A 27981-nucleotide genomic window follows, 5' to 3' on the forward strand; every position below is an offset into this window, starting at 1 on the left:
GGTCCTTCTACCTGTTACATTTCCTGCCTGCACAAAGTTATAATATCTTATGGGTAGCGTGTATAATAATAAATAATTATAATCAACGCATATTTTACTTTTATTTAAAGTCTGTATTCACTCACCTGTCTATAAGATAGATTGACAGATTTTGCATAACGCAAAAGAGACCTACGCAAAAATCGGCGAATGCCAAGTTAGCCAGGAAAAAAGTTTGTTATAGATCGCAGGCGACGGGAAAGCGTTACTACCAATATTACAAGTAAATTGCCTGAAAATAAAAGTTTACATCATTAGCAATAGATTCGAAAATGCTTGAACATAGGTTCGACAAAAAAAATACAGAATGCTTAAGTTCTCACGTTAAGCACGTTCGATAATCATTATAAAGAAATTAGGAAGCTAGTGCTCTCGACTATGAGATACCCGCCACCCATTTTGAATAAACAAAAATATTGCGGTATTATTCTCAAAATATAAATACTGAATACTAAAAATAACCGAATAGTATATTGGGTATACTGTATACTACTACTATAGTATCTGATCGCAACCAAATATCCAGGAAATCATTAGAAGAAACTCTTGCTTCTTCTTAATTTTGAGGCTACCAATAAGTTCACGAATCTTAACATTTAAATTTAACTAACAGTGTTCTAAGACTGCATTCTGGCTGCGCGTCCCTTAAGTCGGTCGCTGGGTGGGTAAGTCATTGCGTCGAAGACGTGATTGGTTGCTCAACCTTGTTAGACCTCGCGCGTGGTGGTTAGGATGCAACAATAGCTTGGTAAAGTACTTTTCCTTCTGTTCTGCGATCACTTCTTTGACTGTTTAAGTCGCTATGTATGTTTTCGTTGCGAACGTAACACGGTGCCCCGGTGATGGTTCTCAAGATCTTCGACTGAATTCGCTGGACTATGTGAATATTACTATTGCTGGCATTTCCCCATAACTGGTAGCCGTACATCCATATAGGTTTTAGTATCGAGTTATACAGCAGGACCTTATATTCAAGGCTAAGGGGAGACCGAGCGTTGATAAGCCAATGAAGGCTGCTGGCTTTTAGCTTTAGGTGTGTTCTTTTGGCTTCAATGTGCCGGCGCCATGTGAGTCTTCTGTCGAGGTGTACTCCTAGATATGTCACTTCGTTTGCTTGCGGGAGTAGAGTGTTGTTTAACGTTAGCGGCGGCCAGTTTTGCCTGTTCAAGGTAAATGTAACGTGTTTGCATTTTTTTCTCGTTCACTTTAATTCTCCAATCTGACAGCCATTTTTCAACATCGACCATGTGAAGAGCTAGCTGTGCAGTTACTTGCCTCGGGCATTTTGAGCGGCTGAGAATAGCTGTATCATTAGCAAACGTAGATGTTGTTATTCGTGTGCTTGTCGGGATATCTGCTGTGTAGATATCTGCTGTGTAGCACGCTACCTTGGGGAACTCCAGCTCCAACAGGGAAATCTTCAGATATAGCAGTGTTGCATCTCACATCAAAATTTTCTGTCGTAAAAGCTTGTGGGTGTTGTTGGGGAGCATTGTCTTGATCTTGTAAATTAGGCCTTATTGCCAGACTCTATCTAATGCTTGAGATACATCTACAAATATGACAGTACAGTACTCTCGTTCTTCGAACGCGTTTGCGTATTTCTGATTTTATCCGTTTACCTGCTCAATTGTTCCGTGCTTTTCACGAAGCCCAAATTGGTGTGACGGAATTCCTTTCTGGAGTCTTAGGTATGTGTTTATCCGAGTCAAAACGCATTTTTAAAAGAGTTAAGATAAGCACGAAAGTAGGCTTATAGGTCTATACTACGTGGGGATTGTGTGGTCTTTTCCGGCTTTGCTATCACTATTATAATTGACTTTTCCATCTGACTGGGAGCTCGATGATCATTTTGGGAGTTATGTGGTCGTAGCCCGGAGATTTTTCGGATTCAGTTGATTTTTGATGATGCTAACGATTTCATTTGGGCGTAATTCAATTGGCTCATGTTGAAGCTGAAACTCATATGGGAAAGTCGGCAAAGTAAACGCACTCGTGGCAGGATTTGGTTGGAAGACATTTTTAAGGTGGTTGGCAAACGTGCTGGCTCTGTCTGCAACGCTGCGCGCCCAGCCACCTGTGGGATTTCTTTCGGTGGGTCAGCTGTCTATAGTGAGTGTTTTGTACGAGAAGTACACAATTGCTCTATGTAGTGGCGGTGGACATATGCTTCTTCGTACTGTAGAGCTTTAGTAAGTTCTCATGAGGCATGTCTTTAACTTTGCTTAGCAGATGGCGATCTGTGGAGTTGCCACTTTCGACGTAAGCGTCTCTTTTCGAGGACGAGCTGCTCGATTTGTAGATTTGTCTTCTTTTGATTGCGTTGTGTATTTATAGTTTGAGGTGTTGAAGCTCGAGCTGCAGAGACAAGTACAGACTCCAGTGAATTAACAAAGCTGTCTTAGCTTAGCTCAATGTGTGAGCTAATATACTTTCTGTACTTAACCCAATTAATTAATAGTGATTGTTCCAATTTTCCTGGATGACGGAGAATAAAATAAACAGAATAGGCGAGTGATCAGATGAAAGATCCGAAAGGCATTCGGCGCTTATCAGATTTTTTGCAATGTTTTTGGTAATCGCAAAGTCTATTAAATTGGGTAGTTTCTTTGGGTCGGCGGGCCAGTATGTTGGTGTGCCAAAAGAAACATAGTCGAGCTTGTCCTTGACGTTGATAATTGCATTATAGAGCTGATTTCCTTTTGGAGTCACGAGACGAGATCCCCAGTGTGTGGGCTTGGTCTCCTAGTGAGTTGAAAAACTGCATAAACTCATCTTCAGCTATAGTGATATATGGCGGCTAGTGTAAGTTGGTTGCCAGTATTTAATTTTATATTTATAGATGTGTCCTGTAGGCAGTTCTTAGGAAACGATTTGATTGTCGAGTAGGAATTGAGCTAACTCAAGTTTATGCTTCAAAACGCCGTTAGCGTTCCATGTAGATATCTGTAGGAAGTCATTATTTGAATTGTTGTGAAACCACCATTTGAATCAATAGATTTTGGTTTCGCATTAAATCTTGCATAGTTGTGCGCATAAATGACATAAATTCCGTAAGGTTTTTTGTAGGCTGAATATCATAGCTTCGCAGTTGCTTTTTGGCTGCTCCAATGATTGAAGCTGGTATGCTGATTGCACAAATAAACTTTTTGAGGCAGGGGTAGCCGGTCCTGATTTTAAAGCGCGCGTATGTCACACTTTTGACAGAGTTAATAGGTTCTAGTGAGGATCTGGCTGCAGTCGAGAAGAAGACTTCAGGGTTTGATCTGGAGACTTTCAACGTTTTATTTTGGGTGCGGGCAGTGATTAATTAATTAATCAATCATTCAATATAAACATTATCGATTTCATCGCAGAGAGCGTCTTTTCGCGTTATTGTAGATTTATTGAACCAGTCACTGCACTTTTGTGATTTTATTGAATATTTTTTCCCGGAGCACAATAAATACACGTCTGCAAGCGACGACTGATAATAGTTGAAATAGTGTCAAAAAAAAAACTTGGTCTGCGTGCAGACATAACATAACACGATGACGAAAAATTTATATCCCTATCTCTTACAGTCTCTGAGATCATGGTGTTCATACGGACAGACGGACATGGCTAGATCGTCTCGGCTGTCGGCTCAGATCAAGTATATATACTTTATAGGGTCGGAGATGCCTCCTTCTACCTGTTACATAAATTTCCTGCCGGCACAACGTCATAATACCCTTCTAACATAAGGGTATACATAATATATAATACATTAATTGAATTAACCGAAACAATAAAACAACAATTTTTGAAATTTTCTTTATCATTACTTTATTAATTTCAAAGGTCAGTTTAAAAAACCTATCAAGCACAATCGTTTTGACAAAAAAAAAAATAAACACTAATGGTGACTTATGTGGTGCGCAGTGCGAAAACATAAATCAAAGAATTTTGTATATTCGCTCGCATTCGCAGTCAGAAGTAACTTTTTTACACTTTACCAATCTTACTAGCTTAGTTGTGTTATTAAAATACCTGTGAGATAGTGACTTTAATTTGAAAAATTGGGTTTTAATAAGCAAGCTATCACCCAGCTCGCTATATAACAAATATAAAAAGTTACCAATTCTAACATATATTACTTTTAATTCACGACTTGGGTACTATTTTAATAAGGCAGCTGCATTTTATTTAATGTAAACAAGAGCTATATTATAACATTGTTACATCATCCTATTTTACACCAGAGTATTTTATTAATGCTTTACTTTAATTTTTTATGGATCTGTTCTTTGGCTGGGATTAAACGATATATGAGCAAGTCTTATAATTAACAGAAATTAACAGTTTTCTTTCACTGTCTCCGAAACGGCTGCACAGTCTAGAGTTCTCGCGCGAAATGATAAGGATGCTAAGACAGCTTACAAAGATATTTTTCTGTGTATTCGTCTATTACACCGTTGCCATGCTGAATATTAAGGTCTTTCAGTATGTTTTCGGTTTGAAAGTATCACGGCGCAGTGATGATTCCCTAATCAATTCATTAATCTTTGAAAGCTGAAGACTCACCTCTGCAGAGCTCTGCTCATAATAGCTAAAAAATGAATAAGCCAAACTATTGTCACCGTCGATCGAATGATCATTAAAGATCGAGATGGGATTGTGTATTTCTTAGGGCAATAATGTGCTCTAGCCTTCCACAACCACACTAAAAATCTTTGGAGTTCTCTTTCACATTAATGCATACATTCATATACACAGACGGTTCCAAAACGCTTCACTCGACTTTATACCCCAATTACTACATAATTTACTACTAAGGCATCCGAGTTATTCAATCAAAAAATATTTTATTTAAACCATTAAGCTTAATCATGGCAAATATGTTGTTTGCTCTGATTTCTTATCCTCACTCCACACTAAATGCAACTGTAATAATACTTTTTTTTTCCCGACATCTATAAGAACCCTGGATTCCAGGTCATAAAATCATAACAGGAAACGAATTTGCAGACAAAATTGCCAAATTTGCAACCAAATTTCCACTTTCCTCATTCAAGATATAACAGACAAAAATATGTTTTGAAAATATAATTTCCTTATCTTAAAACCTAATCGACTATCTGACACATCCATATAGTGTCGACCTAATAACATATCAAACACCAACAGATTTATAAGAAATATGTTATAGACCATGCCGATATCCCAAAAAGTCAAATCAATAAACTTAAAGCTTAGACTTGGGCACAAACACTAACTCTGAAACATTTACTATTATATATTTATTGTTACTAAAGCTAATAAATATATATATAATTAAATGTTTGCGGTTCACGAACAGTAAAAAAAATAAAACAACAAGCGATTTATTTTTATTTACTTGGTAGACTACTTTATTGTTATTTATAAGTTCGCGGGCTACGCGTCTTAGGCGACGAAAGTGTCTTTAAAAACTAACTTCACAATATGCTGAGCTTTAACATGAAACTTCTTACTGCGACTTAAAGCTAGTGTGATGTTTGGTGTTTGTGTTAGTGCATTAATGCTGAGTCCTCAAGTTGTAAGTGGAAAATTTTAATTGACTTTGGACTTTTGAAAGTGGCATGATCGCCAATGTAATAGGATCTTTTTGTTGGTCGTCGTCGCGACAAGTGTTTATGCTTACAATATGATTTGTGGGAAAAAATTTGGAAGATAGGGGAATATTTATGAGTATGTGTCACATACGAGAAATTATTATGGAGGTGGATATATTACTCCCCCAAGCTATAGAGGTTAGCTTGTCCTCGAGCGTTTAGTTCAGGGTACATAAGTAGGACTGGAATTTCAATATTATCGGTTTCAGCATTAGCACTTATGTTTGTGTCATGTTTTCTTACAAATTTTTGTGTTATTGTGTTGAATAGTGTTTTAATTTTCTTATTCACTAAGTGGTATATAACAATGAGGATTAATATTAATACAATCATAATTATTGAATATTTATAAATGTTGTTTTCTCTATTATTATACATAATCATTTCTTTTATCTCAATGTGTGATAGTGGTTCTACTTTAGTTACATTGTATTCTGTAAACATAATGGTTGTAAATTGTTGTGCTCTATTTTAAATTTAAACATTTTTTTATTCAATAGTACAATTAAATATTTTTATTATTTTATCTTTTTCAATGTACATATCTAAATCGTTACAATTTTGATTTAATTTGGTTCTGGTTAAGTTCCAGGTTATTATGATGTTTGTTTCTACTATTTGTATAAATTCTTGTTTACGATATTTATTAAAGGTGCAAACTGGAGTTTCATGTTTTATTATATTAGTTATGCATTGGTCATTTATGATCTTTTTAGAGATTGAATTCGAAACAAAGTTATTGTGTAAATAAAATTTTCCTTCAACACTTTCATTGATGATTTGTCCATTCTTATCTGGGTAAGGGATTACTTGGAAAGTTTTGGTTTCAAGATTACTCAATGGAATATGGGACATGATGAAAATTTTCATTTGTAAGTGTACTGAACAAGCAGAAGTTTTTAATATTCATCAACTTTTTCGTGATTAATGTGATCTATTTGATCGTGTTTAAGTAATTTTGGATTAAATATTCCTAAGCGAGTTAATTGTAGGCTTAGTTCGATGTCTTCTATATATTCGGTAAAATGTTCAATGTTAAAAATTAATGAATTTAATTGTTTTTCTTCTTCCAAAATTTTGCTTTGATTATTTATAATATTAATACCTTGATTAAATGTATTTATAAAATCATTAAGATTATTTGCCTGAATTGAATTATGGGCAATAATGTTAATTTGGTTTTCAAATTGTTTCTTATCTTCTTCATCTAACGTGCCAAAAAGGAATTTAAGTGATGATCCTATGAAATCGAATAAACCTCGTTTAGTACGACTTGTTATTCTGATACCTGCCATTTGCTTTTCTAATTTATTCATTAAATATTTTATTTGGGGGTACTTGTTAAGGATATGGCTTTGAGTTAATAATAAATCAAAATAATTTTCTATTTGTGTTACGTTTATAGTTAGACAATGATGTTCGAAAGATATTGGTAAATTGATTGTTCTTGACTCAAATAGGATGAATCCTTGGTCATTTTGAATTGGATTTACTTCGACTCGTTGAGTGTTTACGGTTGTGCAAATAATTGATAATATAAGTAACATCAGCAATTTAGGGATGTTTCATCATTTAACATATTTACTTTTGTTAATTACTTTCTTCTTTTTGAACTTCGATCTATAGTGTGTAACTTTTCTGCCTCTATTAGTTTCTTCAAAATGTTTTTCATCAAGCTTTTTTATGTTACCTGTCGTTTTGAAAGGATTTGTTGTTTTTATTTAACCAATGGAGCTTGTCTAAATCGTGTATCTACTTCAACATTATTCCTGTTTTTTTGCGGTTATTTATTTGATTTATTTTATTCTCTTGTGAGTTATACTCAGGGGTTCCTGCATAAATAAAAATATCCGCTGGGTTTCCATTAGTGGCTTTATTTTTTGTTTTATGATTATAAATGTATAATATTGTTTCAAACTTTGTTATTTTATTTTCTACATTATCGTTGCTTCCTATTATTCTTAACTTTTCATTTATAGTTTTGTGAAACCTTTCTATATCTGATATTCCTGTTTTACTTGTAGTTATGTTAATTTTTATGTTTTCTTCTTGTAACCAAATCTGCAAAGCTGCACTAATAAATGCTGAGTTTTTGTCTGCTTTTATTTCTATGGGCTTTCCCATTTCATTGAAAACTTTTAGTAAAGCTCTTTTAGCTTCTAGCCAATCTCTACTTTGGACTTCAACTAATGTTGTGAATTTTGAATAAATATCTAAACAAGAAAGAAACTGTTTCTTATCTATCATCTAAAAATCTATTACATATTTGCCCCTAACATTAAGTACTTCGGGTGTTATTTCGAACGTGAGTTTTGTATCTCTATGTTCGGTTTTAGCTATGTTGCAAATTTCACACTCATTAATTAAGTTTTGTATTAGTTTCTGATAATCAGGGTAATAATATTTTTCCTTAAACCAATTTATTGTTTTTTCTATTCCTGGATGTAACAACTTTTTATGTGTTTTTAAAATTAATTCTTTAAACTCTGCGAATGTTTGTAAGTCAATTAATTTCAAGATTGTTTTCATTATTTTAGTTATATTATTCGGACTTATTATTTCTAAATAAGCTCTTTGAAAAATTGGAAAATCTATTTCATTGTGAAAATAGACAATACTCTTTTTCGAGCGAAGATATTCCTTTATCATATCTTTGGCGTGTTGATTAGTCATTTCCTTATAAGAAATTTTAAGTTTATGAAAATAGTGAGTTGTTTCGACTTTGTTATCATCACTTTTTATAAATTCTATTTGTCTGCTAAAATAATTTAAAGGTCTTTCGGTTATAGGTATGTGGTGTTGACTATCTTCTTGAGCGCTATGTGTAGTTGCTCCTGTGCTAACTGCATCATCTCCTAAGAAATTCTCTTCTATTTTTATACGCGAAAGTGCATCTGCCACATTATTCTCTTTTCCTGGTAAATACTGGATTTGATAATCATACTCATTTAATCGGATTTTCCATCTTTGCAATTTCATATTTGGTTCTTTAATATTACTGAGCCAAACTAATGGTTTATATGATCACTTAGGATTTGGAATTTTCTACCGAATAGGTAAGAACGGAAATACTTAGTTGCCCACACAATAGCTAATAATTCTTTCTCTATAGCTGAATAGTTTGATTCGTGTTCGTTTAAAGTTCGACTTGCATGGCAAATGGGTTTGTGTTCCTGTGACAGAACGGCGCCTATAGCGAAGTTGCTAGCATCTGTAGTCAATGAGAATGGCTTCTCGAAATTTCGATAAACTAGTATCGGATCGGACGTTATTAAAACTTTGAATTTTTCGGATGCAGATACATAAGTGGGATCTTTTATATTTATGGAGGCGTTTTTCTTTAATTTAGTTGTCATGGGTTTTACAATATTTGCGAAATTGGGGATAAATTTGCGGTAAAATCGGCATAGACCTAGGAATGATTTCATTTCCTTTGGTGTCTTAGGTATTGGGAATTCAACAATTTCCTTAATCTTGTTCGGATTTGGTTTTATACCTTGCGTGGTGATTACATGCCCGAGGAAATCAGTTTTCTTCTTCATGAATTCGCATTTGTCCAATTGTAATTTCAAATTTGCTTCCCGAAGTTTTGAGAAGACTTTCGAAATGGATGATATGTGCTCCTCCAATGAAGTGGAGTAAATGATGATATCATCTAAGTAAACTAGACAATCTTTAAAGATCAGATCTTCAAGTAGATTATTCATGCATCGCTGGAAAGTCGCTGGAGCATTTTTAAGCCCAAAGGGCATACGAGTAAATTCGTAGTGACCATGCTTGGTTGAAAAGGCGGTTTTTGCAATTGAGTCGGGATCCATTTGGATTTAATGGAAACCCTTTGCAAGATCGATCGTAGTAAAGTATTGGCATTTGCGTAACTTGTCTAAGATCTCATCCATATTTGGTATGGGGAATTTGTCATCAATGGTTATTTCATTAAGATTTCGGTAGTCAATGACTAACCGGAATTTTTGTTTTCCTGAAGCCTCCATTTTCTTTGGAACAATCCAGATGGGTAAACAGTAAGGGTTTTAGATTTTTTTATTATGCCCTGCTCTATCATTTTGTTGATTTGTTTATTGACTTCTTGATCATAAGCCTGTGAATATTTATAGGGTTTTTTGTATATTGGGTCTTCGTGTTTTGTTTAAATCGAATGCTTAATCGTACTAGTGAAAGTCAAATTGTCACTTTCCCGGTACTGAATATCGCGAAATTTATGTAAAACCTTTTTTAATTTTTCTACTTCTTCTGTGTTAAGATGTTCTAATCTGAACTCATTACACTCTTTTAATTCACCTTCGATTGCGAAGTTGAAGGGTCTATCTTCGGTTGATGGTGGATTTTCATAGTTTTCTGTATAAGTTTCTTCAGAATTTTTTCACTGTTTTAAATGTGAATTAATAGTTTCCTAATGTAACTGTTCCATTTTCATAATCAATTTGAGAGTTACTGGCTTTTAAGTACTCCCTTCCTAATAACATATCATAGTTTTCAGAGAATTTTTGAATGTAAAATTTTTGTTTTATAGGGCAAAGACTACTTGGACCAAAAAGTATATTTTCTGATAATTCAGTAATGCCATTAATTGTTTGAACATTGATCGGGTTTTTATAAGTTGGAAAACTGAAAATATTTTGTTATATAAGATTTATTGAAGAACCTGTATCAATGATACATTTTAGGTTTACTTCATTCATTTTAATTTTTATGTATGGTGTGTTTACTCTGCACTTTGTTCTGAGGCACTTTGATGAAAATGTTCACCTTGTTCCATCTTGAACTGGCCACTTTGGCTTTCCCTTTGTCTTTTCACTGGTGGGTTAATCCCACGGCCAGTTGAGGTGTCCCTCAAATAATTATAAGGGTTTTGGTTTTGAGCTTCTTTTAATTTTTTATTAAACTCTGGGTGAAGGTTTTGTTTATTTTGGTTTTGGTTTGAATGGTTGTTTTGTGTTTTGGAATTGGACGTATCATCTGAATGAAAATTATTTGAATAGTTTGCATAAGATCTATTTTGATTTCTGCGGTTATTGTTTTCGCTTTTAGGGTGATTCTGAATCTCATAAGATTCATAAATCCCTTCTGCTTGAGCAATAGCTTTTAACTTGCTTATTGTAGTGATATTATGCCTTGCTAAGGTCATGTATATTCTGTCAGGCAGTTTCCTAGTTATTACATTCTTGGTAGTTATTTTTAATGAATTTTTGTATAATATTATAGTACTGGCATCATTATCTAATGCTAACTTATTACTGATTATGTAAGATTTGCGTTCGAGTTCTTCGACAAACTTACGTAGACTTCCGTTCCAGTTGGTGTTGTAGAGTCTTCGCAATAGTTCTTCATAGGGCATCTGTGTTTTGAATTCCTCGATAAGTGATGATCTTAGTGATGTCCAATTGTTGGATTGCGTTACTTGGGCTGTTCGCAATGCTTCTCCATCTAACTGTCGTTCGATGGCTCCAAAGATTACGCTACTTTGACGTACATCGTTTGTTGTGTATAAAGATAGGATAAAGTCTATCCTCTTTATAAAGGCTGACAAATTTTCTGCACCATTGTCAAACGCTGGCACATGTTTAATTCGATTTAAGCACTGGTTTAGGTGTGCTTCCGAAAGTTCATTTGCCATTGTTGGTGTTGTTGTTAATTCACACACACGTGGTTCGGGTTGTTTGAGTTTTATTATAACGGGTTCACAATGTTCTTTTGCTTAACAGTTTTTTGCGTTTTTGGTTGTTGTTTTTTGCGGATACGTTTTATATAGTTCACAACTTATGCGCGTTTACCCAGGACAATGTTAGAGTCCTTTTAGCGGTTTACGACTGCTTGTTGATTCAATTACTATTACGACGTATCCTACCGACTGCGCCAATTAAATGTTCGCGGTTCACGAACAGTAAAAAAAATAGAACAACAAGCGATTTATTTTTATTTACTTGGTAGACTACTTTATTGTTATTTATAAGTTCGCGGGCTACGCGTGTTAGGCGAGGAAAGTGTCCTTAAAAACTAACTTCACAATATGCTGAGCTTTAACATGAAACTTCTTACTGCGACTTAAAGCTAGTGTGATGTTTGGTGTTTGTGTTAGTGCATTAATGCTGAGTCCTCAGTTGTAAGTGGAAAATTTTAATTGACTTTGGACTTTTGAAAGTGGCATGATCGCCAATGTAATAGGATCTTTTTGTTTGTGACAATTGGTCGTCGTCGCGACAAGTGTTTATGTTTACAATATGATTTGTGGGAAAACATTTGGAAGATAGGGGAATAATTATGAGTATGTGTCACATACGAGAAATTATTATGGAGGTGGATATATTACTATATAATATTGCCATCGTAACTAAAACTTGTATATACATATATGTATATTACTCAAAAGACAAAAGGTTGAAATCTAGATTGAAAAAAGTTTGACTTAAGATTTTTTCGATTTTAAAAACGACAATGAAATAGGTTGAAACAATCTTAAATCTAGATTTTTATGCTGAATTGGATTAATAATATCTTATTTCAAGATTAAAATGAATAAAGATTGTTTTATTCTAGATTAAAAAGAAGATTGCAAATCTGGATTTAAGTCCATTTCGATCATACAAAAAAAAAAGAAGTAAAGGCTTGTAGTTTCTTGTAGTTCTTTCTTTTAAAATTATAACCCAAATTTGAATGTTGTTGCTGTTAGCTCAGTAAGTAGAGTTGTCGCAAATTATTGTTCCTTGTAGTCGTGTTAAACAAACACACAATCTATTTTTTTTTTTTTTTTTTTTAATATTTTGCCTTCTTAGTTTTTTTTTTCTGTGTAACCTTTGCTTTAATAATAAAAACTATGTTATTTGAAAAGAGTGCTAATTTGCATTTGTAAAAGCAAAGTATGTAATTTTTAAATCTTAGACCCTTATTTTTCTTTTCTAATTAGGTTTATTATTCGATCTGGCATACTTTCGACTATATTCGTAAAAATCTTATCGTTTTTTTATTATCGACCAAAAATTTTCAAAAGGATTGAGATTTGGACTCTGTATTGCCTTCACTCGATCAACTTACAAATTTATTTTGCGATCTATTGTTTAACTTTTCATCTATTATACATGTCGACTATCTATTTTCAGTAAGGTTTACTATTGAGTCTTCAAAATTTATTGAAAATGTTTTCATGTTTGTAATTTTAATTGCGCAAAAACAGGTGATGTTTCATACGTTGTTGGTTAAAAGCTTTCATATCTGCAGTTTCAAAAATATGTAGCTTCATAAAAAAACAGAAAATTCCAAGATTTAAGTTTTCAGTTTAATGAGATGTTTAACTTTCTTGTTGTTTCTTGTTTTTATGTTTCGTAAAAGAATATTTTAATAATATTAAAAAAATAAACAACAATCTTGGGTTAATTGGCTTTAATGTACTCACACTTGCACGCGACACTAAACACTAAAGTGAGTGTAGGAATAAAGGTTTTTAATGTAATGATCGCAACTAAATTTCAGGGCTCATAAATGTTGCAGTTATTATTGTATGTGCCGTAAAATAGACTACAGACTACTAGCTTTTGAATTACGTTTGCAATAGGTTTTTCAATTCGAAAGAACGGAAGTGGCCGTGCCAAAAATCCAAAACAATCTAAAAACTTGCAGAAAAAAAATTATAGCTCTAACTAGTATAGAGTCTGAAATAACGTGTTTCATCATCACTATATGTATCATCAATATAACTTCGAAGATGTCACCTTCTGAAAAAAGAAGAAAATTCTAGTAAACATTATCTTTTCACTTACCAAAAAAGCAACAACAAAATACAAGGGTATAAAGTATGATGAATATAATCCGAATATCGGTGCGATCAAAGATATATTCACTCGTGTAATCGCCGTCGGCAGTCTCCAATTCGTTGTTGTTCCTTTGGATCAACGACGATGCAGTAGTAGCTGGTTCATTTGTATCGTTTCTTGTCTGATTAACGCGAAATAAGAGTTCCGTTCTGCTAATATTGAATGTGAGGTTATTAACATCCGCTGCTTTAGAGGAATCCACTAAGTTGATCAGCAGTATCAGCAGTGAGCAAGGAAGAGAGAAGAGCAATGTGTGGGTGAGGGTGGTTATATATTTAACAGGTTCTTGTTGCTCCCACTCAGAAAAGGGTGTAGGTAAAAAGTGGATTTTCCTTTTGCTGTGATTATATCGAGCGCTGTCGCTATCGTTAATATCATCATCATCTTCAGTTTCTGATATGTTTGTGCCCACACTATGAAGCAGTTGTTTAATTGCTCGTCTTTGCGTTGCTTCCGTTTCCTGCCTTTTATGCCACCTTTGTCGACACTGCTTCTTCCATAATGTTACAGGCGTCAATTGCATAAGCCGGACGCACATAATGTTAAAACCTCGTTGCCGCTGCGAAAACAACCCAGAGAAAATAAAAGTTAAGGATTTTCAGGTGGCTTCATAATAATAATTTATAGTAATTAATAAAGTAAGCAAATTAAAGTAATAGTTAAACAAGTAAAACTAGAGTAAAGTTTGCTCGACTGCGATAAAAAACCAAAGCTTAAACATATCAATATACTATTCCGTTCCCATCTTTAATTGAATTTAAGAGGGGTGGGTCAAGGGTAAAAATGTAAAATTATAATATATATATTTTTCTTTAATAAGCTAAATTATGTTCAGTCTTTAGTACCACGCGTTGTATCTAAAGCTGTTATATTAATATGTAACATGTAATATGTTATGTATATATGTACGTACATATATAGTGACATATCCACTACCACACTCATTTCTCGTATTGACACATTCTCGTAATTATTCCCCTATCTTCCAAAAGGTCCTATTGCATTCACATAAAGATCATATTCTAAACATAAACTCTTCGCGACGGCGACCAATCGCCACAAACAAAAAGATCCACTTCACGCCACTTTCAAAGTCCAAAAATCAATTAAAATTTTCTATTGCAATTTGAGGACTCCGCATTAAAAAACTCAGAAAAGTGTCTTTAAAAACTAACTTTACAATATGGGTAATGTCATGACGGAATTTGTCTCGTGCGAAATATATAAAAGACATCCGTTGTGACATCGAAATAGCGATACGTGCCTTGAGGCACGTATGGGGATCCAAGACAACTTTTGTTGCCAGCTGATAGTTCACAATAGATTGCAATTTATGTGATGGTTTCTATTTCATTGATATAGTGGAGTCTCTTAATACTGCATTAGAAGATCTTGAGGCTATGTCATTTATTGAGAGTAATGTTGAAAATGTCCAAAACAATGCACAGAAAGCTGTGACTTCCCAGAAAACTGCAAGAAGGCCGCGATCACCTTTACCAATCAGTAAATTTTCGGCGTGCGCCAACTTCTGGTGGGTTCAATGGAGCTGGTAAGCCAAATTTAATTGCTATGTGTTATTTTAGTGAATAATTAGTTTTATTTAAACAGGTATTGAATCAATAACATATGATTCGAGTAAGATTCTGTGGCGTGAGAAATCAATGCAGTTGCATATTAACAAAAAAGCATTTCGAGGCGATTTTTCGTTGCCAGCAGAAATAAAGGAGCTCAAAACACCACTAGAGCTCTTTTGCTATTTCTTTAATGCGGAGATCATGAATATGATCGTCGGCGAAACCATGTGCGCAGCTTTAACGGATGATATCAACAATAAGTTCAAAATTAACACTGATGAGATGCACCACTACATAGGTATTTTGATGTACATGTCTATTTATCGCTACCCATATCTGAAGATCTACTGGGGACAAAATGCGCTCGCTATACAAACCTGCATGACCCGAAGCAGATTTGAGGCAATCAAAAAGTACTTCTCGCTACGTGACGAGCGCGAACGGATCGAAAAGGGTGAACTCGGTGCCAAAGTATGCCCGTCTTTGTGTTGACGAGCAAATGTGCAGCACAAAAATGAAGCACCACTTGCGTCAGTACATGCCAAATAAGCCGCACAAGTGGGGCATTAAACTATTTGTATTGTGCGATTCATTTGGATACGCATACCGCTTTGAGATTTACAGGGGTGCAGGTGATAATGTGGTCTTACCTGGTCACCCAGATCTTGGTGCTTCTGCCAACATTGTAGTGCGCTTAACACAAACCGTTGAGACATTTAAGACTCACATCATTTACTTCGATAATTTTTATACATCTTTGCCTTTGATGGTTTATCTAAGAGCGAAAGATATTTACAGCCTCGGCACGGTGCGAGGAAACCGTATCCCCAATTGCAAGCTACCAAATGATATTCGATATTTTCGACTGAGTACGTTGGGTCTCATATGGTGTCGACACCAACCAATGTACTCTGGAAAGACAGCAAACCTGTTCGCTTTTTGTCCACCTATGTGGGTGTAAAGCAATTTCAAAGGACAAACCCTCGTGAAGGAACTGCAAAGGCTGCTCGTTTTGACAGAAAAGCTAAGCGACACATATCAATTGATTGTCCCCAAATTGTGCATGAGTATATAACGCTCACGTGGGCGTCGTAGATCTCATGGACGGCCTAATGGGTCGCTATCGTATCAAAGCAAAAACACGGGATGCTGCAACACGAGTTTTTTTATCACTTAATTTATATGGCAGCCACCAACGCCTATATTTTACACAGACGTATCCAAAACGAGAACGAAAGCAATGAAAAATTACTCGCACTCCCAGACTTTCGCGAAACCCTAGCCGCAGGGCTGGTGACATATAAAAACAAAACCTTACCGGGTCGTCCAATCTACACCAAAAGTGCATCTTCACCGCGATGGGCAAACCAGTCTCCATCCTCTCAGTCAGGACGAACAATAAGTTCCCCATCCTTGCAGACAGAGCGGGCAAAGGAGTCTCCACTCTCTCATCGACCTTATCAGCATAAGCTCAAACATGGTCAAAAATCAAAACATCCAATATCGGACTTGCGGTTTGACCAGCTGAACCATTTCCCACATTGGTTGGATCGAAACAGTGGAAAAAGATGTTGCAAGCACTGTAAAACTTCACAAACGCAATGCATATGCACGAAATGCAATCTACATTTATGCTGCATAGAGAATAAAAACTGTTTAGTGGAATACCATAAGAAAAAATAAAAAAAAATTTTCATTACTTGAAAAAATGTTATTCACTCAAAGCCCCAAGCGTGCCTGAAGGCACGCTTACCTTTCCTCTCACCTTAAAGGTAAACCGAAGATTCAATGTAATTTCTAAGCACATATTTGAGCTTAGAAGCATTCATTTACTTAAAAAGAAATTATTTGAATACCTTTTTATACCCGCTACCCATAGGGTAGAAGGGTATTATAACTTTGTGCCGACATGAAATGTATGTAACAGGTAGAAGAAGGCATCTCCGACCCTATAAAGTATATATATTCTTGATCAGCATCAACAGCCGAGACGATATAGCCATGGCCGTCTGTCCGTATGAACACCTAGATCTCAGAGACTATAAGAGATAGAGCTATAATCTTTTTTCGACAGCATTTGTTATGTTTGCACGCAGATCAAGTTTGTTTCAAAATTTTGCCACGCCCACATCGGCCCCCCGCAAATCAATAAAATCAAAAATCGAATAGCAAAGCGCAATTTTCAAGCTACAGCTGCGAATTTTGGGTGTATACAATAATACCTGTAGTATTTATGATTTCTGAAAATTTGATGGCGATCAGACAAAAGTTATTAAACAAATACTTTTGTATGGGCAAAAAAGCCTACTTACTAGGGGTCTTAGGCCAATGGACAATCTGGTATATTGTGCAGTCTATGGTATATTTTGAATGTGGTACTATATCGATATAACAAGTTTTGAATATTTTTAGTATATTTGTATTTTTGGTCTATTTTGAAAAAAGTACTGAAATATTTTGCTTTTATTCAAAATGGGTAGCGGGTTTCTCACAGTCGAGCACACTCGAGTATAACTTTCTTACTTGTTTCTATTACTTTGGAAAGTAGTCTTAGAGGGTTAAAAATGTCTATAAATAAGGGCCTAAAAAATTTAAATAATAGATACCTTATATTTTTAATATACATATTTATCAAATAACAATTAAGGAAGCGACAGTCGAGTGTGATCTTCTGTGAGATACCCGTTACTCATTTTGAATTAAAGAACAAGTAAGAAAGCTACAGTCGAGTGTACTCGACTGTGAGATACCCGCTACCCATTTTGAATAAAAGCAATATATTTTGCGGTATTTTTCTCAAAATATACCGATTATACTGCAAAAATACTAAAAAATATACCAAATGGTATATTTGGTATATCGATATAGTACCGCATTCAAAATATACCATAGACGGCACAATACACCAGATTGTTAGCCAAAGCAACTAAGACGCCTAGTAAGTAGGCGTTTGCCCATACAAAAGTATTTCTTTAATAACTTCCACATCTTTTTATCTGATCGCAATGAAATTTTCAGGACCCATAAATACTATAGTTTTTATTGTATACACCAAAATGCTCTAGCTTTAAAATTACGATTGTTATTCGATTTTTTGATTTGCCGGGGGCGGAAGTGGGTGTGGCAAAAATTTGAAACAAACTTGATCTGCGTGCAAACATAACAAATGCTGTCGAACAAAAAAACGAAAATTATAGCTCTATCTCTTATAGTCTCTGAGATCTAGGTGTTCATACGCACATACAGATAGACATACAGACACACAGACGGACAGACGGACATGGCTAGATCGTCTCGGTTATTGATGCTGATCAAGAATATATATACTTTATAGGGTCGGAGATGCCTCGTTCTAACTGTTACATAAAAATATAAGAAAGAGCGCTAGAAGTCTGAGCAGAGATTGCCAATTACGGAATTCTGTCTGAATTGAGAGAGGGAGAGAGAGAGAACTCCGTCTCACTGCAAGCAAGAAAGAATACACAAAAGGAAATACGCAAACACAACCACAAAAATAAAGCTGCAATGTTCACTTTATGAATCGAATCACAAAACACTTTTTAAAGTTCCTAAAGGGACAGAGTCCTTATGGACTGCTACTGTAGCAAACGGCGAAAAGAGTCCAACTTAACTTAACTTGTTCCCATTTTCTGGACATACCACGGTAAACCCACCCATTCCACCCACTTCACAGTCAAACAAGCTAAACACTAGGCCAAGTTATCACTAGGTGCACTCGGCACCCCTAGTTCTTATGATAATTTATGAATATTAGGAATCTTGAATCTGTAACATTTATTGCTATTGTTAAGTAAGTAGTGACTAGCTTTTTATACCCACTACCCATAGGGTAAGAGGATATTAGAACTTTGTGCCGGCAGGAAATGTAACAGGTAGAAGGAGGTATCTCCTATAAAGTATATACATACATATGTATATTCTTGATTGACTGAAACTTGATATCTTGATTAGATACAAATGCGACGAACTTTTTAGATTACAAACTCAAAGACTGTTGCCTTTTGCTATTCAGTTAATTTACAGTAGAAAAAGTTCAGGAAAAAGAGCTATCTGTCTCTCACATACTCGCTTGACTACTCTGTCAGCTGTTTCAGCAGTAAGGAGTGAAACGTTTAAAGAGAAAAACGATGACCAAAAACTTGTGAAAACCAAAGCACCTAAGAGCGAAAAAGTCGGTTTTGGTCCTAAAACTAAAATGAAAATTGAAAACCGGTGCACTCACCGGCATCACTTGCTATGCTTGCCAAGTTTGTTTCAAAATTTTGCCACGCCCACTTTCGCCTCGCAAATCGACAAAAATTTATTAACAATTGATTTTACGGCGAGTACTTTGATACCTACAATAAAACCTATAGTCTTTATGATTCCTGAAAGTTTGACTGCGAGCAGATAGAACGATTAGAACCCCAACGCAGCAAGCAGTGCACATTGGGATGAAATGCCTTTATTTTGGCCATAACCGTAATTTTAAAGCTAGAAAGTTGAAACTTGGAGAATTTGCTGCTTATACTATTTGTGAATTTCGGATTTTTTTATTTTATTTTATTTTTTTTTAGTTTTTATTTTTTAATTTTTTTTGTTTTTAATCACCTCTAAATCGTTTTCTGGAAAAGCATTTGGAATTACCTAGTCAAAAGAGGCCTTGACATTGCGATTTGAATCCAGCCAAATTTTTAGTTAGTCACCCCGACGAAGAGAAACCTTGCTTGTATCTATTGAAATATTTAACCCCCCCGCAAATTCCCGCAAATTAATTAAATGCTACCTGAATATACACATAATAACTCATACTACCACATAAGTTGTTATTTGAAACCTGTTGTATCTTGCTAGATATGCTCCACGAAACACAAATATTTTAAGGTTAGAACCAACAAAACTATTGCTTACGTATTTCATTAAAAACATGACAACACAAAAACAAATATAATTAAAAACTTATACATATATTTTCTACATACCATGAAGAACATTTTCCAATTTAAGGTATTTTAATAAGTCAAACTGTTTAAAAATACGACAACGCCAAAATTAAGAAACTTGACTAGTCAGCAAGCTTGCACGCACCACGTGGCAACAACAGCTGACTTTAAACAGTTGGTGCAAGACGAGGGCTGCGCAATAAAATTCAAATTAAATATTTTCGATGTCTAGGGACATTTCTTAGCTTGAAATAATTGCAACATTATTGATATATTAACATGAGCTTTTTAGGTTTTTGCCAAAATAAAGGCCTTTCATCCCAATGTGCAGTGTACGTCAGACATTTAGTTCAGTCGCGCTGTGCTTTCGTTTGTATGTATGCGTCTATGTATCTACATGGTCGCCTATATTGGTATGTACATATGTATATGCATGTGAAGTTTTACAGACGTCAATTTTATTTTAACGCGACGAATGTCTCGAAGATGAAGTCGACAGCAATTGCTCGTATCTTAGATGACTGTAGTTAAATGGCGCCCGCACGAGAACTGCATTGGGTCTAATGATAATTTGCAAGCCGAACATATTATTGTGTTCGAGTTCGATTCCCAGTCGAGAATACATGCTTATGTTTTTTAAAAATACGATTTACATTTTTTTATTCGCTTTCTAGGTAACTGACGGAAGTTTTAAGAAGATTTAAAATTTTAAACATTTAAATATTAAAATGAAGCCGTAATTTTGATTTACAAACACCATTTAACTCTTTTAAAAAAAGTTTGAACTTTGCGGAATGAAATTGCGTCTTCCAAAACGTTGATAATGTTGCAGAAGGTCTTTGGGGATTCATACCATGTCGCAGAAAAAATTTCTTTCTATATGGTACATGGTCGTTAAAAGCGACTTGGAGCGCTGCGGACGACGTTCGACGTCAACGGATGACCAACACGTTAATGAAGTAAATTAATTAGTGCTCAAAAATCGTCGGTTTACTGTAAAAGACTACCAATAAAAATACCTTAGAAATATCAGAAGGATCTGTAAAATCGATTTTGAAAGACAATTTCGTTTTAAACCGAGAACGCGCAATTTCTGCATTCGTTCTTTGTGACCCTTTCGCCAAAAAAATCCGACGCATATCGTTCTGCAACCACCGTATTCTCCATATTTTCCATCGTCTGACTTCCCAAAACTCAAGAGACCTCTTTGGCGAACGCATTTCGAGTCGATTAAGGAAATAAAATCTGAATTGAAAAAGGCGCTGATGGGTATACGGGAAAAGGATTTAAAACCATTGGTATAAGCGTATTTTTTAGGTAGGGAATTACATAAAGGGGATGAAATTGATTTAGAAGAATAAATAGAGATTTTCAATTTTACAAACAAACTCATCTTACTTTTTATTCATAGTTGTATAGGTAAGACTATCATCATACCAAATGATGTTTAAATACTTACATATTTAAAACTTACCAAATGGTTTTATTCTTATGTATACAACTTATTAACGACCGCTAGAACGTTTGTTCATTTAACATGTTCATGTATCTAGTACATTTAATAATATTTCAAACAGTAAGCATGATCACACTAACCGCATCTGCTTAAAAACTTCGATTAGAAGTAAGATTGGAAGTGCTTTGCGATCGATTTTAAATCATTCGTGACGAAAAAATTTTAAAATTCAAAATTTCGAAAAATAATTTTTTTTTTTAATTAAAAGGTTGTTAGGCAAGATTTTTTAAATTACGAAAACAATGTATTGTTTGGAAAGTAAGGATGGACAAAAAAAAATGTTTCATGGCTAAACAATTTCAAACGATGGGCAACGATTTTTTTTATAATATCATAATTCACTGGACCCAGCTTCTCAGAGTTTTAAAAATTGTGACGAAGGGAACCAAATTAAAAATAAAATTTCATTAAGTTTAATTTAATTTGTGTTAACCACTATTTATGAGGAACGGTTCAGTGCAGCACCGCATTATATTCCTTGAATTTATGCAAAAACTAAAAGACATCGCCAATGGTTGTTTGTCTACGTGATAATTATTTGAAAATCTGTTAAAAATAAGAAACATTGTAAGATAAAAACGACATTATCGAATTTTCAAAATGTATTTATTTGAATTCAGCACAAATTTAAATGAACATTCACAGGCAAGCGACTAACTTTAATTGCTAACTAAATATTATTTCTGTATTAAGATTATTATCGCTTTATTATTGTAGTTACGATTTTTAAATTTATAAAAGAAAACTCTACTAGGCTGAAAATAAAGATCATATTTATATTTTAAGACATTTTTCTAGATGGTCAACATTTTTCTTTGGATCACGCATTATGTATTACTCCATCAAAAAACTCAAAGCATTGAAATCTCGCACGATTTGTTTTAGAAGATTTAAAAATATCCTCGCTTAGCACAAAGATTTGCTCTCGTTTGGTAATAGCTTACATGATATATTTTTACAGTGTTAGTGTTTCGATTAGTAACAAATAAAAAAAATTACAGTCGGATGTGTTCGATTGTGAGCTCTCCGCTATTAATTTTCAATAAAAGCTTAATAGTGCGCTATTATTCTATAAATATATCAAATTATGTTAATATACCAAAAAATACTGAAATATAGAAGGGTATTATAACTTTTTATCTGCAGGAAATGTATGAAAAGTATATACATATACATATATGTACATATATTCTTGATCAGAGGAAAACGACTATCTATTATTACGCAACTCCACTTCGAGCACTCCGCTCTCTGCACAATGGGATGTAGACCACAGCGACCACGAGGGAGCCTCAACAAAATACCAGATCTCTGAGACTGTAGAAGATAAACCTATATTTTTAAATTTCCACAGGACTTGTTATTTTTGCACGCAGATCAAGTTTGTTACAAATTTTTACCACGCCCACTTTTGCTCTCACAAATAATATAAACATACAAACAAACGTATTTTAAAGTTAGAGTCGCAAATTTTGATATATACAATAATATCTACAGTATTTATTATTTTAGTTTTATCGGATATAAATTGTTATAGCTAAGAAACACTTATGTATACCTAAATTTTACACTATACCGTCATCTCCGACCCTATAAAGTATATATATTTTTTATCAGCATCAATAGCCGAGACGATGTCCTTGTCCGTCTGTCTGTCCGTATATCCGTATGAAACACTGGATCGCAGAGACTATAAGAGATAGAGTTATAATTTTCGACTGCATTTGTTAGACTTGCACGCAGATCAAGTTCGAATAACAAGCGTAATTTTAAAGCTAGAGCTGCTGTATATAATAATAGCAATAGTAGTTATGAATCCTGAAAATTGCTTCGATCAGATAAAAATTGTGGAAGTTATTTAAGAAATGCCTTTGTATGGGCAAAAACGCCTACTTACTAGGAGTTCTAGTTTATTTGGCCGACAATCTGGTACATTGCGCCGTCTATGATATATTTTGAATGTGTTACCGTTTGGTATATTTTTAGTATACATATTTGTATTTTGGTATATTTTTAACAAAAATCGCAATATTTTGCTTTTATTCAAAATGGGTAGCGGGTATCTCACAGTCGAGCACTCTCGACAGTAACTTTCTTACTTGTTTTCTTCTAAAGAGCTGTTCCCGTGATGCAGTTTTGGTGTAAGCACTTGCATCATAGAACTGCATCTTTGAAGCAGATGCATTTGATATAAGTAGAGTATATAATACAAAATTTACGAAATTGCCAAACAAAACAATTGAAACTTGATAGATGCAGCGGGTTTTTGTTATATAAAATTATTTCTTTTTTGTCTGAATGAAATTTTTCATTAAGATTGTAATTATTATTGTTCACCAATGGGTCAGAGATGCGTCCTTTTGGCATAAAATTATAATACCCAAGTTTCTCCGGCCCCATAAAGTATATGTATGTATTTGGGGAAGTCCGCACCCAATGATAATTCTTGTTGTAACTGCTTAAAAATGTGTTAAAATTTGAAATCTGATGTAAACTCAATTATACAAGGGTGCCGAAGAAGTCTTAATTTCGTTGAAATTGGTCAATTGGCCGCTACTAATAGGAAAATTCAGACTTCAAGGTGATAACATCACCACAGTTCGAAAAATGTGTTAAATGCCTTAATTTATATTTTTCAACAATCTTTTTAAGTTTCTACTTGGTGTTAAACATTATTTAGCTATTAAAAGTAAACGAACTTAGCGCATATTGACTACCTTTTGTGCCAACAATGCGATATTTCTCTAACTTCAATAAACTGAGAAAGATTCCACCAAACTAGGAAAATAAAATTGTGGAAATGGCCAATGAGAGCAAGACAGTAAATCGCAGGTCACCGAAACAAAGTGACCGCGGCGGAGACGACTAAATCTCGATCACACACCTCATGACCTATAAGTAGATGACAACCCTTAAGAAAGCTTCCGGATCAACAGTACGCAGAGATCTGCACAGATTCAGGCTGACATCGAAACGGTATGTTTAGATCAGTATCACCGACGTATAACTTTGTGTCAACAGAAAATATATGAAATAGGAAGATGCGTCTCCATTCCATATAGTACTTATCTATATGTATTCTTGACCAATACCCGACGGGATATGTGTACAGCTGTGAACTTTGAAATAGCAGTGCTAGTGACCTGTGCGTTTAAAATTAAACAAGTGTGCTCGACTGTGAGATACCTGCTACCCATTTTGATTAAAAGCAAAATATTGCGGTATTTTTTCAAAATATACCAAAAATGGTATATTTTTGGTATATCGATATAATATCACATTCAAAATATACCATTAACGGCACAATATACCAGATTGTCAGCCAAAGCAACTCCTAGTAAGTAGGCGTTTTTGCCCATACAAAAGTACCATTTCTTTAATAACTTCCACAATTTTTATCTGATCGGAGAAATCATAAACACTATAGATATTATTGTATATACCAAAATTGGCAGCTGTATCTTGAAAATTCAATTGTTATTCGATTTTATTGTTTTGCGGGGGCGGAAGTGGGCGTGGCAAAAATTTGAAACAAACTTGATCTGCGTGCAAACATAACATAAGCTGTCGAAAATTATAGCTCTATCTCTTATAGTCTCGGAGATCTTGGTGTTCATGCGGACAGACGGATACGGCTAGATCGTCTCGGCTGTTGATGCTGATCAAGAATATATATATATATATATATCGGAGATGCCTCCTTCTACCTGTTACATACATTTCCTGCCGACACAAAGTTATAATACCCTTCTAGCCTATGGGTAGAGGGTATAAAAATACTGTTATAAACACAACTACCAGATAAAATTTTAGTTATAACAGCATAGAGTATTTAATTTTAATAATTAAACACTTTTTTCACTTTGGCTAATTCAATATTTTAGCGAATATGGATAATAACAAATGAAATTGGGTGGTTTATGAACAACTTTGAAATAGCTGTGCCAAAAGAAAAATTTAATAAATTTCAAAAAATCTTATAAATAACTAAATCCTTTTACATTGCGAGTTGAATTCGACCTTATAATTTGTTGTGTAGCCTTTATTGGTTATTAGAGCGCCACACCTACGTGGGATGGAGTCCACCAAGTCCTCGCAACGATTGCAGGGATTCTGGCCCTATAACTCCTGCGCAATTTTTCAGAGATGTGAAGATGTCGGGGATTTCTTGGCAACATAACGCTTGAAGTGCCCCTTCAGTTCCCAATCGGATTTAAATTTGGAAACTGTGTTGGCCATGACGTTACATTAATTTTTTCTTGGCCAAACCACCACACCACAACACCAGTTTGCCGGTGTGTTTAGGATCATTGCTTTGGTGAAAAGTCCATATTGAAGGGCATTTCATCCTGAGAATACTTCAGCATGACGTTTCTCAATATATTTTCGTAAACTTGTTGGCCTATGATCCCATGGATCATATTTATAGATCCCACACCACTGTATGAGAAACAAGCATCATGATTTTAAGGCCACAATGGTTAGCGTCTTAAGGGTATGGTTTAGGTTGTTCTCGGTGTCTGGTGGTCAACCTTTCTACCAAATAACATCAGTTTAGACTCATTTGTCCAAATAATATCACGTCATTTGGTTAATGACCAGTTCAAGTAAAACTTGCCAAACTCCCACCTGGCATTGATATGTCTTTTACCAAGCAATGGCATCTTTCCTGGACTGCGGGTATACAAAATTATATCCACCAGTCTTTGGCCAATAGCCACATCACTGATTCCTCAACTCAGCACTGCTTTAATATCCCTAGAGGATGAAAAAGTATTAGTTTAACAAAGCTGAAGAGCACTATGCATCGTCCTCTAAAAACTGTGGTTTTTCGTATCGGACCACTGTTTTCGGGATTCGATTCATAATTTATGTCATTGAAAACCATTTTGGTAAAACATTTTTTATACAATTTTTCCTCTTTCCTAAGCTCAAGAAAGGACCTCCTTTCTACCTTGGACCAGTGAGGTCCCTTACACACTAAAATTTAATTTTTTTTTATTGTTATAGTGTATTGTCGTAGATAAATAATAAACCAACTTAAACTCACTTTTTATAAAATTAAAAACAATTTCGGCTTTTTTCGTGGAAGAACAGAAAAAACTGTTATTCTAAAGTGCAGCCCTATGTAAAAATATCAAAATTTCTGAAAAACTGAACAAATCGCACGGGGTTTTAACTTGTTTCCTTTCTCTATGCTCCATTTTACAAAAATAATGTGCTAAGGATCAACTAACAAAAAGGAATATGCTTAAAATCCGTTATTTAGTTTTTTATGTGTTGGACTGCTATTTCAAAGTTCTGTATGTATATGGATTGTCTGTCCGTACTATTTGTTTGGTTTGTTTTTGTATTTTTAACAATGTTTTGAATAGTGCTTTCTCACATTTGTAGCTCACGTGTTTATCACGTCTGTATTAAGAAACGGCCAAAGCAAAGAAAAATGGAATCCTGTCACACAGTATCACAATCTTTCGAATCACATGCAATGTTTAAAAGACAACGCAAGAAGTTATGCGTACTGCATAGTTTGCTACTTTAAAGTATTTTTCTCCGAAGTTGTGTCGAGTATTAAATTTTACACTACTCACTCACCACAAAGAGTGTTTTTTTTGGAAAGTGCCGAAAGTCTTAGCTACACTCTTTAATTACTGTCGAGTGTGCTTTTCGTGTGTGCTTTGTAGGTTGAAGATTAAAAACTTTGCTAGTTAATTCAAATTTTTGTCAGCGTTTTCTACTTGTATTTTTTTTAATACTTTGCATTTTTAGGTTTACTCATAATTTGACATTCAAAATAGATTTTCACAACAGCTTTGATTTAAGTAATATTATATATTTTATAATCATGTGAAACATTTACATATGTATTCTAATTATATATCATATCTAATTATTTTACAATTTGCCGTCACTTATCGCATGATTTATTACAATTTGTTGTGCAGTTTCCCATGGAATCTTTATTGGAAGCAAATATTTTTGGGCGATGCATAATAAACGGTATATAAAACGCAATAAAAATGTTGAATATTTACTTGAACAAATGTGGATTTAAAATTATGACGATTACATAGTATATTTTCGAAAAATCTCCAATTTGACATGCGCTAAATTTATTTGCAAATATATATCAAGGGCATCAATTTCCATTGTTAAAATACAAATGAAGCGTTAAAAATCGATTGAGCTACAAACATTTAACAATATTGCCCAATTTTGAGCATCACTAATTATACAAATTATGTTATAATTATTAACATTTAATCGGACATTTTTGGCATTTCATTATTTATTCACATAAATTAATGTAATATTTACGTAATGTTGGCAATTTTTTATTTATTAATTTTTATTTTAATTAAATGTTTATTAAACAATTTATTTTTTTGTACGTATTTAATACTAAACATTTAATTGATGTTGACTGATTTTAAATATATTTATTGTTTGCGTTTTTTTTATTTTTGA

General features: G+C 34.2%; 1 long non-coding RNA gene and 1 pseudogene across 1 annotated transcript; one reads left to right on the plus strand and one right to left on the minus strand.

Annotated features, from left to right (window-relative positions):
• Positions 1–121: 121 nt before the first annotated feature.
• LOC127566278 (trissin receptor-like) lies at positions 122–27981 on the minus strand (annotated as a pseudogene).
• On the plus strand, positions 8361–8861 carry LOC127566280 (uncharacterized). Its single transcript, XR_007955526.1, has 3 exons — positions 8361–8572; positions 8687–8710; positions 8767–8861. It is a non-coding gene; the product is annotated as an uncharacterized LOC127566280 (long non-coding RNA).

The sequence above is a fragment of the Drosophila albomicans genome, unplaced genomic scaffold (assembly GCF_009650485.2).
Source record: "Drosophila albomicans strain 15112-1751.03 unplaced genomic scaffold, ASM965048v2 utg000122l_pilon, whole genome shotgun sequence".
Classification (NCBI taxonomy): Eukaryota; Metazoa; Arthropoda; class Insecta; order Diptera; family Drosophilidae; genus Drosophila; species Drosophila albomicans.